At 38.1% G+C, this 12,397-nt stretch overlaps 2 protein-coding genes across 5 annotated transcripts in view; one reads left to right on the forward strand and one right to left on the reverse strand.

Moving 5' to 3' along the window:
- LOC140672971 (neurotrimin) overlaps positions 1–12,397 on the forward strand; it is a 380,463-nt gene that overhangs the window by 244,530 nt on the left and 123,536 nt on the right. The gene's annotated exons all lie outside the window — the stretch shown is intronic.
- Positions 1–12,397, reverse strand: part of LOC140673003 (uncharacterized) — a 309,159-nt gene that overhangs the window by 136,832 nt on the left and 159,930 nt on the right. The gene's annotated exons all lie outside the window — the stretch shown is intronic.

Raw genomic sequence — 12,397 nt, forward strand, 5'->3', positions numbered from 1 at the left:
AGAACGGATGTAATATCTGAATTTCCGTCTAAAGTTTCATCAAATCTCTTCGCGGAAATTGGCACGAGACAAGACGTTTATAGGCATCGATCGAGATCTTTGATCGATATTAACCGTCGCGAAACGAAGGGTCTGGTAGCGGACACGGCGAGGATTTAATAAGACGGGGGGAGGAAGGGAACACAGGTACTTGGAATAAAATTGGCAGAAGCGCGGATAAGGAGGACGAAGGAAGGGCGAAACGGGGCGAAGGACTAATACCTTTCTGTAATAGTGTAATGAGATAGACGTAAAGTAGGTCGTAGGGTGAGAGAAGGTCGCTTTATCGCGTGTCCTGCATATCTTCGAGCCTAACTCGAAGAACTCGGGACCCGCCGGAAGCAATGAAGCTTCATTACGATTCCGGACGCGTCGTTCGTTCGTTGAACCTGGCTCCGGAAAATCTGGTTACGCTATAAGCACATGGTTTTACATGCAATCTAGATTCCCTTTGACTCCGCAGTACGCGAAGGGCGCAAGTTACATTGGGCGTAACTGTCAACGACACGCCGCAAATGTGTGCATCATGAATTTGTCGTAAATCTTGTCATTTAATTCTAAATTTTTTCCTTTTCCGTCGCTCGGATTTTCTTTTTAAACGAGAGGGAGAGATACGCATTTTTAAATTATTAAAATTTCCTCAAGTTAATTTGCAATTTATTTTAACTCGTTACAACTTTTTCTTTATATTAAAAAAAATAAGAGAGTAAGAGTTTTGAATTTGACCGGATCAAAAGAGTAACTCCTCCGCAAAATGACGGTGTATCATATTTACTGGTCGAGTAGAATCGTCCGAGAATCTCAAAGCAAAACTCTCGTTTTATGCTTATATTAGACGCACTCCGTTGGAAATAAGATCTGCGAAACGGCATCAGGCGAAAGAGATCCGACGGATAATCCCGCAGTTGGCTTCCGGTAGACGTCTCCGTCTCCATCGGATTGGAGATCCCTTTCGGGAATGAATATCGCGGGAAGTATGAAAGGAATGAAGAAAAGAGAGAGAGAGAGAGAGAGAGAGAGAGAGAGAGAGAGAGAGAGAGAGAGTGGTAGGGGAGGAAAGGTAGAGGGCGCGTGTAAAAGCGCGACTGCGGATGAGTAGGTCATGTCACGAGCGACGAGAGAATTGAACCGACGAGGGTGAGCTGAAAAGGAGAAGGACGCGGGAATCTCTCGGGACAGATGATCCCGGCGGGTGATGGCGGTGGGTTGGTGGCGGCGATTCTCCACGCGAGAATCGGAAGGGGAAACGCGCCTGGAGACAAATGGGGTGGAGTTGGAGGATGAGGGAACAAGAAAGGCGGTAGAAAAGAGAAACGGGATATCTTGAAAGGTTTTCCGGCCAGCAATTAGGCAACTGCTTGATCTCACACTTTTTCAGATTCGCCCCGTTCGTCGACCGACCGGTGCTTTTTATCCCTTCCGTTCGCCATTGCAAAGACAACGCTTTCCCTCTAACGTAACTTTCTTGGGAACCTTGCGGGACGTTGCGGTCACGTTTGCGAGAAACTTTCTTGCAAGTTTTATGAACTTGTTTATAAACGATTATCCCATTAAGATATTAATTCCGTTAGGCTTTTATTTATACTTTTTTTATACACGCGTTTTTTAAAACGATCATAAAAATTTTATTTGTCATATTTTATTTATATGCGCAATTTAAAAAAAATCTGTTCGATACTGAATTTTTCTTGCGTGTCACTTATCTAATAGAGCGTTATCTCATATTTTGGTTAAGGAATTTATCGCTACATTTAGCAGCAAATGGATGGCGCGAATGTAAAAGTTGGCTCGATATAAAAAGGTTAATGAGTTGCTAAATTATCGAGTCGCCGCACTCGACGAATTAATTAGCGCAAAACATGAACGTCGCGATACTGGCCCAACTTAGTCAGAGCAAATGACAAATTAATTTTTAGCAGTTAACTCTAGAAACTCTGGCGCTTTCTGAAAAAAGCGGGTACTATAGCCGGGAAGCTCAGCGGGCAGATCCTCTTTGTCCAGTGAGTTTTCGACCGAAAGAAAAGGGCCGACGTCACAAAGACAGATAGAGGATGAAAGAAAGAACGAAGAATGAGAGGCGACGTAAGAAAAGCGAACGTTGAAGCTTCCGACGTTTTTCCCAGCAGCAATTAGACACCTTTCCGACCTCCTATAAGGCGTTCTTGAGAGTATCTAGAACTAGTTCTTTTTAAAGTTCACGCAGTTTCTCTCTCGCTCTCAACATAAATCTTCATGAAAAAATATATATTCTGCACTTGTGCGCTACACAAAAACCATTAAGTATACAAATAATTTTATAGTCTCTGTACATCTTTTTCAAGACATTTCTATTAGACATAATCTCGATAAAATGTCTACTTAATAATTACACGAGCCATCTGCAGTGGACACATGTGGTCTGGTAATAGATACATAAAATGAAGAAAGCACGCGGTCACTATCGACTGCGAATATATGGTATATATCCTGCTTTTATGAGGGATCTCGTTAAAAGCTCGGGAAATGCACCAAAGCGTGCCAGAGAGGTCGGCCAAAGGTATCGCTTAAAGAGTAAAAAAAAGAAAAAAAGAAAAAAAAAGAAAAAGGAAAAACGCGACGTACCCCACGTGTACTTCTTAATGGCTGCGCAAGAGAATCGCTGCATCGAGGGAAAGAGGGTGGTGCGTTAAGAAAAAGTGAAGGAAATGGTGCGGTATGCAAGCGCGCGCGATTCTCCCTCTCGTCTGCGAGGAGGGTGAGAGCCGAAGAAAGAAAGAAAGAGAGAGGGAAAGTGACGGTGGAGGGTGGTCTTAAGTTCGAAATCTTCTTGCGACTACGGTGAAGGAGACGCCGTGACTGCGGAAAGGCGAGGACGTTAGAACTAATTGGATTTTCGCGTTCGTAACGAGTTTTTTCGCCGATAATTCTGACCTTTTTTTCTCCTTGCGGGATGGTCGTTAAAGTAGGAACGCCGCCACCACCGCCTCGAGAAAGAGGCGTCTTTATAACTGTTCCGGATCGATCGTCGTACTTTCGTAGAACATTCCAGCGACGGGCGTCTCGTCTATAATAGAACGTGGATCGGAATTGGAGCGTTTATATGGTATACGAATGGACGTCAAAAGAATCTTCCACGACTAGTGCTCAAACGACTCGCAATTCTTCGTCCAATTGACATTCTCGTGATCCCGTGTATATCAATGAGAGAGGATTATCGTCGCGTTTGAACGCTCGTTTTAGCGAGCGCGTTAATTCATTACTTTCAGATTTCGTCCAGTTGCTTAATTCCGAGTCAATTTTTGAAGCGACGATACACATCCTGTCCTTTGTATTAAATTTGACTGTAGTTACCGAAAAGAACTTTAAAAGAAAAAAAACGACGCTTAATTAGTGAATTTATGATGAGATAGCGAATTTTAGCACCTGAGTTCAATTTATTTATTCAAGTGACGTTAATTAGAGAAAGATTTTTCCGGAGTGAGCCATCACGTCGATCTTGTTCATCGATCCGTAAGCGTTCATCTCGTGTTACGCGATCAGTAAAAAATTTAGTGACTTTTTTTTAAACTAGTCCTTCTAACGAGTTGACAAATGTCCTCGTTGGAATTAATAGTGGCGTTCGATTTAATGATTCCTCGCGAAATCCGTACTTTTCTTCTTTTTAATATTTCGTCGCAATCCGCAAATTATTTCATAAGCGTCAAGCGATGTATATATTTTCGAATATATTATAGACATCGTTACTGCAATAATTTTATCAACAACATACATCTACTTTTCTAGTTATTTTTAAAAATAAAAGGAGACAGTTTGAAATGTTGAAAGAAGACAACATGTTTCTTTGAAAGACTTTTTTTTTTTACTTTTTAATTAATTTTGAAGAAATTTTCATCTTAATCTGGCAATTAATCTTGATTTTGAGATTATTGAGATATTTAATGTTAGAGATTACGACAACAGACGAGGTGATAGTCTTTGCACTATGTGTGTCTGATGGCAAACGAGGTGTTGATGTCTTCTCGGAGAGTGACGCCGCATCGCTTATCACCCAGAGATGCAGAGACTTCTATAAACGGATTAATTAGAAACACGTACGGAATATTAATGATGCCCGTACTTGATTGCATCTCACAGAGGGCGAGTTGCGCAAACACCCTTCGCGATCAGTTTCACCGTGGTCATATGGCGATAGATTTAAATGTATATTTGCCATTTCGAACGTCGTTAAACACACGTGTTAACACATTTATGTTCAGCACTCGGGACAGTAAACCAATGTGTGCCAATGTTATATTTGCGAATTTAAGTTTAATTATACTTGTAAATATCTTTTTAACTTGGTATGTATTGTAACTCGAAAAATGTGTACATCAGAGAATTTCTATTAAATACTTAAAAAAAAATTTTTAGAATAAATATCTCATTGCTGTTCAAAGGTGAACCCGATATTCGGACTCATCAAGAGATACGCTGCTAATGTGTTGCATATCCCGGTCGTTGTGACGCAACGCACATATGTTGTAATTTGAGAAAACGTCGGGGTTAAATTACCCACGGCACGATTTTCGGCCATAAATCAGGCCGAATGCGTTCCACGGCAGCCAACTGATTCTACCTTAACGAATAATTTACGACGACTGTTTTCACCCCTATAACCATCCGACCAGCCAGAGATACCACCGCACCACGTGTGTAACTTTATATCGCTTTTAAGGTGAATAGTGAATGCCGCAGTAGACAATTTTATTCCACCGGTTTATTATGTCACTGAACGTTTAATTAGTGAACCATTCATAAGCTTATTTCCAAACATCTATTTCATCTATATTATTAGGATCACATGAATAAACTGATGTAATTGTGTCCCTTAAAAACAAATAGGCATTAAAAATATAGATTTTAATTATTATTAAACTGTAAAAACATAAATACCATTTAATTTGGAGATTTCATCAGTTTAACGTTCTCTTTTCACTAGTTCATCTACTGTAACAAAGAAACTCGGTACAACGTTATTCCTTTTTTTCATTAGTTTTTTTCAATTCGAAAGGACGATACTCTTTCTCTTTTTTTCTCGCAACGAAAAGCCGCTTCTTTTCGGTAGTAAATTGTGAACGGAAATCCGAGGGTAATTCTGAATCTAGGTCATCTGTTTCCAAAAGCCGCTATCTCTAAAGATTGGCATTTTTCAAGACGTGAGAAAAGCGTGTAATAAATTGATCGATGCGATAAGTTTCGCCTCGAGAATTCCATGACGATGACACATCGAAATTTCCATTATTTTTTTGTTTCGAAATATGCATTTTCATGCACTGACGGTCTTTTCAATCAATACTTAACTGCTTGAAAAACAAAAGATGTCAGAAGAGAACTTTAAAATGTCTATTTCCAAAAGTTTGTTTTCAATTTGCTCAAATGAATTTTCGGTCTGCAAGTATCAAATAGCTTGAATCGTAGCCTTGGACCGTAGAAAAAGAGAGAAGGCATTTCCCTCTCACTTTTAATAAAAAGATCGAGATTGCTGAATTTTTGAAATGGACGATCAATTTAAGATTCACAAGTCCTCGGACGCGATTGTCGAGGAACCTCACCAGTCGTATGGGCGACGCTCCCTTCCGATCTTTGTGCTTTCTTGGAATCTCGGATCTGACGCGAACGTGAAAACTGTCAAACGATTCTTTGTTCCTTCCGACGCGTCTGGTTGGCGTCGCGGAACAGCTGCTTGCGAGAAAATTGGAAAGCATTTGCCCACGAATTTCTCCTTTATTTTCCATCTTGGATCCTGCACCGAATCTCCCATCGCTATTTGAATCTCCAAATCACGTGACGCGCGACAGAAGGCTCGACATTGCTAGGGAGTTGTATATGGAATTCCGGAAAAAAAGTATATCTCATTCCAATTTTTTTTAAATTAGTGGAAGAATCATTTTGATCGGCATCATATATTATATTTTAATGTTAATGAAAATTCGAGCACAATATTTTCTTTTAAATACGATGGTAATATACTATAATCATATATTGCATAATGTACACAGTAAGAGAAAATTCAAACAAATTATTGATATGCGTTTGATATGAGCTGATATGAACAAAGATTAAAATTAACAAAATATGTTACACAATTTAATATTATTTTAACCAAATTATTTACCAACAAAACCTTTTAATTAGCAACCTCTCTGATAAATATCAGATAAAAATCAAATAGATTTAACATAAAACATTTTATTAATTTCATCCAATATTTATCCGATTCAAGCGGAACGACTGTTGGTTTGCTCAAATTAAACTGAGCTTTCCCTCAGTTTAAAGTTCCCTATCGTTTTAAAAGCTATTTAAAAAGTCGAGACGTCGTCACCGAGGAAAAGATATTAAATATAAGAACGTATATAAATAGTCAAATGGTTGGAATAGAGGAAGCAGATGAACGAATGACGATGAACAGAAACAAAGAGGAGAGATTCTCCGCGACTCTTTCAGCGAATCCGTCGCCAACTAAAGGAAACAGCTGTTCCGCCAGAGAATTCGCGTCGCTACGGAATCGAGGAAGACGAACGAGAGAGATAGAGAGTGAGAGCGCGAATACAGATGTTTTCTCGAATGCTCGCGAGGTAAAAACCAATAATGCAAAAGCCAATATTCTCGCAAATTTCGGTGGCGGTGATTTATCGCCGCACCTAGCTAAAATTCTTATTAAATGTCCCTGAAATATAGCGTGTGTATATATATATTCTTTTCTCTTTTCGCGCCAGATTCGAAATTCTCGCGAGGAAACGATCGTGACAGATTTCTGCCATTTCTTTCTTCTCAACACTAATTGAGAACAGGGATCGGTAAAGAGAAATATTAAACCGTACCCATGTGATTCTCGCTCGCGTACTCTACGAGACATTTACGACCTCGTGTTCCGTTTCGAATTTAACGCATGGATCGTTTTATTAGACCACCGCCGCGCTGTCGGTTCTATAAGACTCTTGTCGCGGTCTCTGAAATTTCGCGCCGGTACTTGAAGACCATCATCCAGGCACCGTCTCGATGCACCTCGCGAAACCTCGTCTTTCTCGCAAGAGAAGAGAAAGAGAGAGAGAGAGAGAAGAGACTCTCTGCTTTTCCTGCAAGACTATAATTTTCTATTCGCGCCTGGCTGCTTGGTCGCTTTACGGGACCACTCATTCCCCGTTCGCTTTCTCCTTTTGTACCTTTTTGTTTTGTACCACTCTTTTTCCATCTTTTTTGTCTCTTTACGTTTCGTGGTTAAAATATCGTAAAAGGTCAGAGCTCGCCCAGCCGGCTTTTTCGGCTTTTAGTTGTTATGCTGCACCCAGGTGGTCCTCACATATAGGCGATGAATTTTAACGAAAATAAAACGAGTGTTGGAAACTGATCAAGTTAACATTATATTTTCGATAACTTTTCAAATTTAGCAAGATCATTAGCATTCTATGCTAACATAACAATGATGCATGCGTCTTTGATTCTCCTCTCTTAATTTCTCGGCGTAATTTGATTGTTACATACGCTATTAAATTCGCCAGTTTTTTTTTTTATAGTTATATAAATATTTTTAGAATCATTACGATGCAAAAAGTAATTTTCGATAAAAGAGTCTGATAAAATTTAGCTAAAATAATCACGATAATATCTCGCATAACGAACGGCAGGATTCTTTGAATAATGCAGTCACTTCATTATTCTATATTGTTGGAAATTCGATCTATTTGTAAACGGGATAATCACGTATACATTATGTGCCGAGTAGTAAACCTGGATAAATCCAATTTGATATATCAGTGTCGTTCGGAACGAAACATTGTTTGTGGAAATATCGACGGCAGAGATAGAGAACGGAATGCTAAATACATATTCGTACGGATCTCTGTATCTGCGCGCGTATAAAATCATCAACACGTATGCACAATAACACCGTAACGGCTGTACGAAAATAAACGAATAGTTTCCATGCACATGACGATGCTCTTGCTTGCTTATTTTTATATAGAAGGAACCAACGAGCAACGAATAACGCAGTATAATAATAATAATACCTAGATTATTGATCAACGTGCCTCTCTCTCTCTCTCTCTCTTTTTCTCTCTTTCTCTTTATACCTACATTTAAAAATAAAACAAGTCCGTACTAGCTTATTCTTGGGTACACGACCGGTGTTAAAAATATCAATTTTTCGCTAGAGAGTTTGTTTAAAAGCAAATCATCTTCCATCTCTTGGAGAGATATAACAATCGTGCGAAAACATTTATAAATAACACTCCGATTCCGATTCTGCGCGTTTTCATTATTTTAATTTTATTAACTCTTTTATACAACACATACATGTACATATATTTGCCGCGTGATATTTCACATCTGGGTTTTCCCGGATTTATCGATCGCGTAATAATTTATAAAGTAATTCAACGCGACGTACATATACCGACGTCATTGAATTACTCGTAGAAGCCCTGAATTATTTCGCACTGTTTGTCGATGAAAGTCGAAGCGGCATCTATATATTACATAAACAGAATGTTAAGGTTGTGTATGTACATATATGTTTAGTGTCGAGGTGTACCCTCCATCTGCTCTCTCTCTCTCTCTCTCTCTCTCTCTCTCTCTCGATCTGGATTACAACGCGGGCAACCCGCTCCGGTTTTCCAACTATTAAGGCGCATTACAAGAGCGAGGCATCAAAGCGCGCTTTGCGAAACGACGCGTCGCGACTATAGCTTGACTATGGGATGCGCTTGGCGCTGACATCAGAAATTCGATTTACGTGCCGCACAAGGCGCTTCACCAATTCGACCTTTAAATGAGCGCGGCCGCGGGCTTTTGAGACGCTTAATATACGCTCCATATATTATATAATACAACAAGTCACGAAGAGATCAATTTGAATTCGAGTGCACTTCTGCAATTTTCCGCGTGCATTAAAATCAATTCCTTCTTTCTATTTTTTTCGAGACCGTTCGCATCTCGAGCTTTTAAGCAGCGTTACAAATATAAAGAGCGACCGTAAAATTAGTGGTTTTTTTCGCCCATTTTTGGTCCCGCGATTTTGCAACTAATTTGTGTGCCAAATGATACCTTAGGATGAGACATCAATCAGAAAAAATTTTTAAGTGAGGTGACAATTGGTTTCAGAGAGATATGGGGGAATTTTGTTAGTCTGATAATTCAAAATTTCATACCCAAGGATTTTTCTAGCTGCTGACATTAAAGTTTGAAATTAGATTTTTTCAAAATTCAAAATGTCTGGTTCAATATATGATAAATAACAAATTCTACAATTATTTAATTTTCATGACGTGAAAATCAGTACAGGAAAATTTTTTTCACAGGTACGAAATTTGTGACTCAAAGAGTTATAATATTAATTTTCAAGCCCCAACAAATTTTTAAAATTCTTTTAAATATACATACGTTTTAACGATAATAATCACTGTAATTATATTATAAATTATTATTTTATAATTATATTAATTTCATAGTTACTCTCGTTTTATCATCATTTTAATAATAAAAATAAACTAAATAAATCTCTCGATAACTGCTTCTATTGTCGATTTACAGATTCGACAACACAAAGACAGACAGACAGAGACAAATATAGATAGAGACAGTGACAAAAACAGAGACAGACAAAGACAGAGACAAAAATAAACAGAAAGAAACCGATAGAGATAAAAACTGACACAGACAAAAATCGATAGAAAAATGGACAGATAGAATTAAATAAAAATTGAAAAATTTCTAAATATTCGGTCCATACTAGGTCTAAATATTCAACCGTACAAAGTCAACGATTTTTTTCTGAAGATCTAACTTTAAATTTATAATCAACGACCCAAGAAACTCCTAGATATTAAGTGTTTCGTAGAAATTAAAACTTTTTTTAATATATGATCTGCCATATTGGATCGGCAATTTGAATTTTGAAAATCTGACTTCAAACTTTGTTGATAATAGCCAGAAAAACCTGCGAGTACGAAGTTTTGAATCATCGGACAGATAAAAATTTGTGATTCAAAGGGAATGAGCTCGCGTGTTAATGAATTTTAACTACTTTGATCCCCCATATCTCTGAAACCAATTGTCACCTCACCTTAAAAATTTTTGTGATTGATGTTTCATCATAAAGTATTATTTGGCACACAAATTAGTTTCAAAATTGTAGGACCAAAAATAGGCGATTTTTGCTGTCGTTCTTTTCATCTTATGTATATGTATATGTATGATTGCATATATGTGCGTACAAAATTTAGATTAATTTAGATAAAAAATTTGAATTTCAATCATAATAAATTAATGTATCATGATCGCTCCTTAAATTCTAAATTACATTAAGAAAATGGCGATAGGAACAGTAAATTATCTAAACAATTAGTGAATCAATTAATAAAAGTCATTTAATAAATTATATTAAAATTCAAACACAAGTTTTTAATTTAATAAATATCATGACGAGATTATAATAATTAATGTGTGTGCGCAAACGTTTCTATCTGCAATCGAGATTCTCATTCTCAGTCTCCTTTTCAATAAAACAAAAAAAGAAAAAGAAAAAGAAAAACCGCATAGAATAATGTACATGAGAAGATATGACCAATACTCTAATAATATAACGTCTCGTATGATATATCAATAATACCTAATAATTACAATACATTTGTAAAACTTTGTTTCCTACTATTATATGGTTGAAAAGGCGTAATAAAATGAATTAAGTGACAATTAAACGTCAAAGGAGAATCTGCAAGCTATTTCTACAATATTCTTTGGCGATAAATAATGTGTGTGCGTGACTGTGCAGTATAATTGTAAAATTACGCAAATTTAAGTTGTTATTGTTGCTGTAAATTATCTAGATATACATCATCACTGAGTTTCCGTTTATACGTCTGTTGTTTTAAGAGCACTTTCGGACAGCAATATATATATATATATATATATATATATATATATATATATATATATATACAGAAATCAGGCGGTGTCTGACGTTATGAGAATTTGATGGCACTATCGATGCGATTTAACGGTTCGATTTTCCATAATTTAGCGCAATTCGCTTCGCTGGATTTATACGTATAAATGTAGGCATTGTCTCCCTTACTTTACACCCGCATCATTATTCAGCCATCTGCCGCAAACGTGTTTCGTGCGAACGTAAATATCGCGAAAGAACGGGAGGCAATGCGACTCACGTTTTCAAAATTGACTTTTCGTTTGTAGATGATAAATATTTACTGATGAAAAAGGCTCTCCGAACTAAAGACCAATATGACGCGATACAACGCTTAATATTACATCGACCTATTTTACAGATTTCGCGTTGTGTACGGAAGGAAATATGTTTGTTATATAGGAATTTTTTCGAACAGGAAAGATCAATACAAAACATATCGTAAAAAATACCTCTGCCTTTGTGACATTTATTTAAAAATTTATTATTGAAATTGTAATTATTAATCGAGTATAAAGAAGCGAACGCGTACATGTGGTGGATGATTTTGTGGGGCCAAATTATTTCACCGTAATAGATTCTTTCAGACAAAAATAATGTGATTTAGCTTTCCGCGAAAAAATAATTGAAAATAAATGTCATTTGACGAAACACACACGCCGGGCTTTAACATAGGGACGGCTGGAACACAGGTGGGCAACGATTGAGAGGAAACAAAGTGACACGTGTCGATCGTGTATGGTGTATGGGAAACGGACGAAAAGGCGAACGAGAGGCAAATCGGGGGAAGTTTTAGCGAGCATGTAATGGCATTGCTCGTGCCACGTCACACTCTCTCGGCCGCTCAAAAGTTCAATTTACGTTGAATCACTACTACGACGAGCCCCTTTATTCACCGAATGACCGCCGAATCCTTTTGCGACGGTCCGCGAGGGACTATCGATCAATCCGCATTTCCATTCTCCACCTCAATGCGACCGAAGCGAAAAACGGAATACGAAGGGGCGGAAAGACGTTGCGGTTTGAATACTAAGTAGTTTTCGGTTACACAATTTGCAGCTTAAAGTATATACTGACCGTCCCTTTTCCCCTCCCCCTCCCCCCCCCCCCCCCTCCCTCACTCTCTGCCCGTTCTCTCTTTCTTGATCTATCTTGCATCTCTTGTCGGAGGCTGTTCTTCCAACTGTCGTGGAATTTCTTCTCGGTACGTGTCCGAGCGACACAATTTCCATCCAGCCGGCCGTGTGATATGCATAATGCAATAACGGAAGAGAGGGTGAGACAAAATGTGGATAAAGAAGTCGCGTCGGTGAGAAACAAAGAAGAACAGGAGCGGTTTTTCGGGCTTCCTTGATTAACGCGTCGCTCTGCATAAAATTGCACGCGGCAGTGTACTCAACAAGCGCACTCATCGCG

The sequence above is a fragment of the Anoplolepis gracilipes genome, chromosome 1 (genome assembly GCF_047496725.1).
Source record: "Anoplolepis gracilipes chromosome 1, ASM4749672v1, whole genome shotgun sequence".
In the NCBI taxonomy this organism is placed as follows: domain Eukaryota; kingdom Metazoa; phylum Arthropoda; class Insecta; order Hymenoptera; family Formicidae; genus Anoplolepis; species Anoplolepis gracilipes.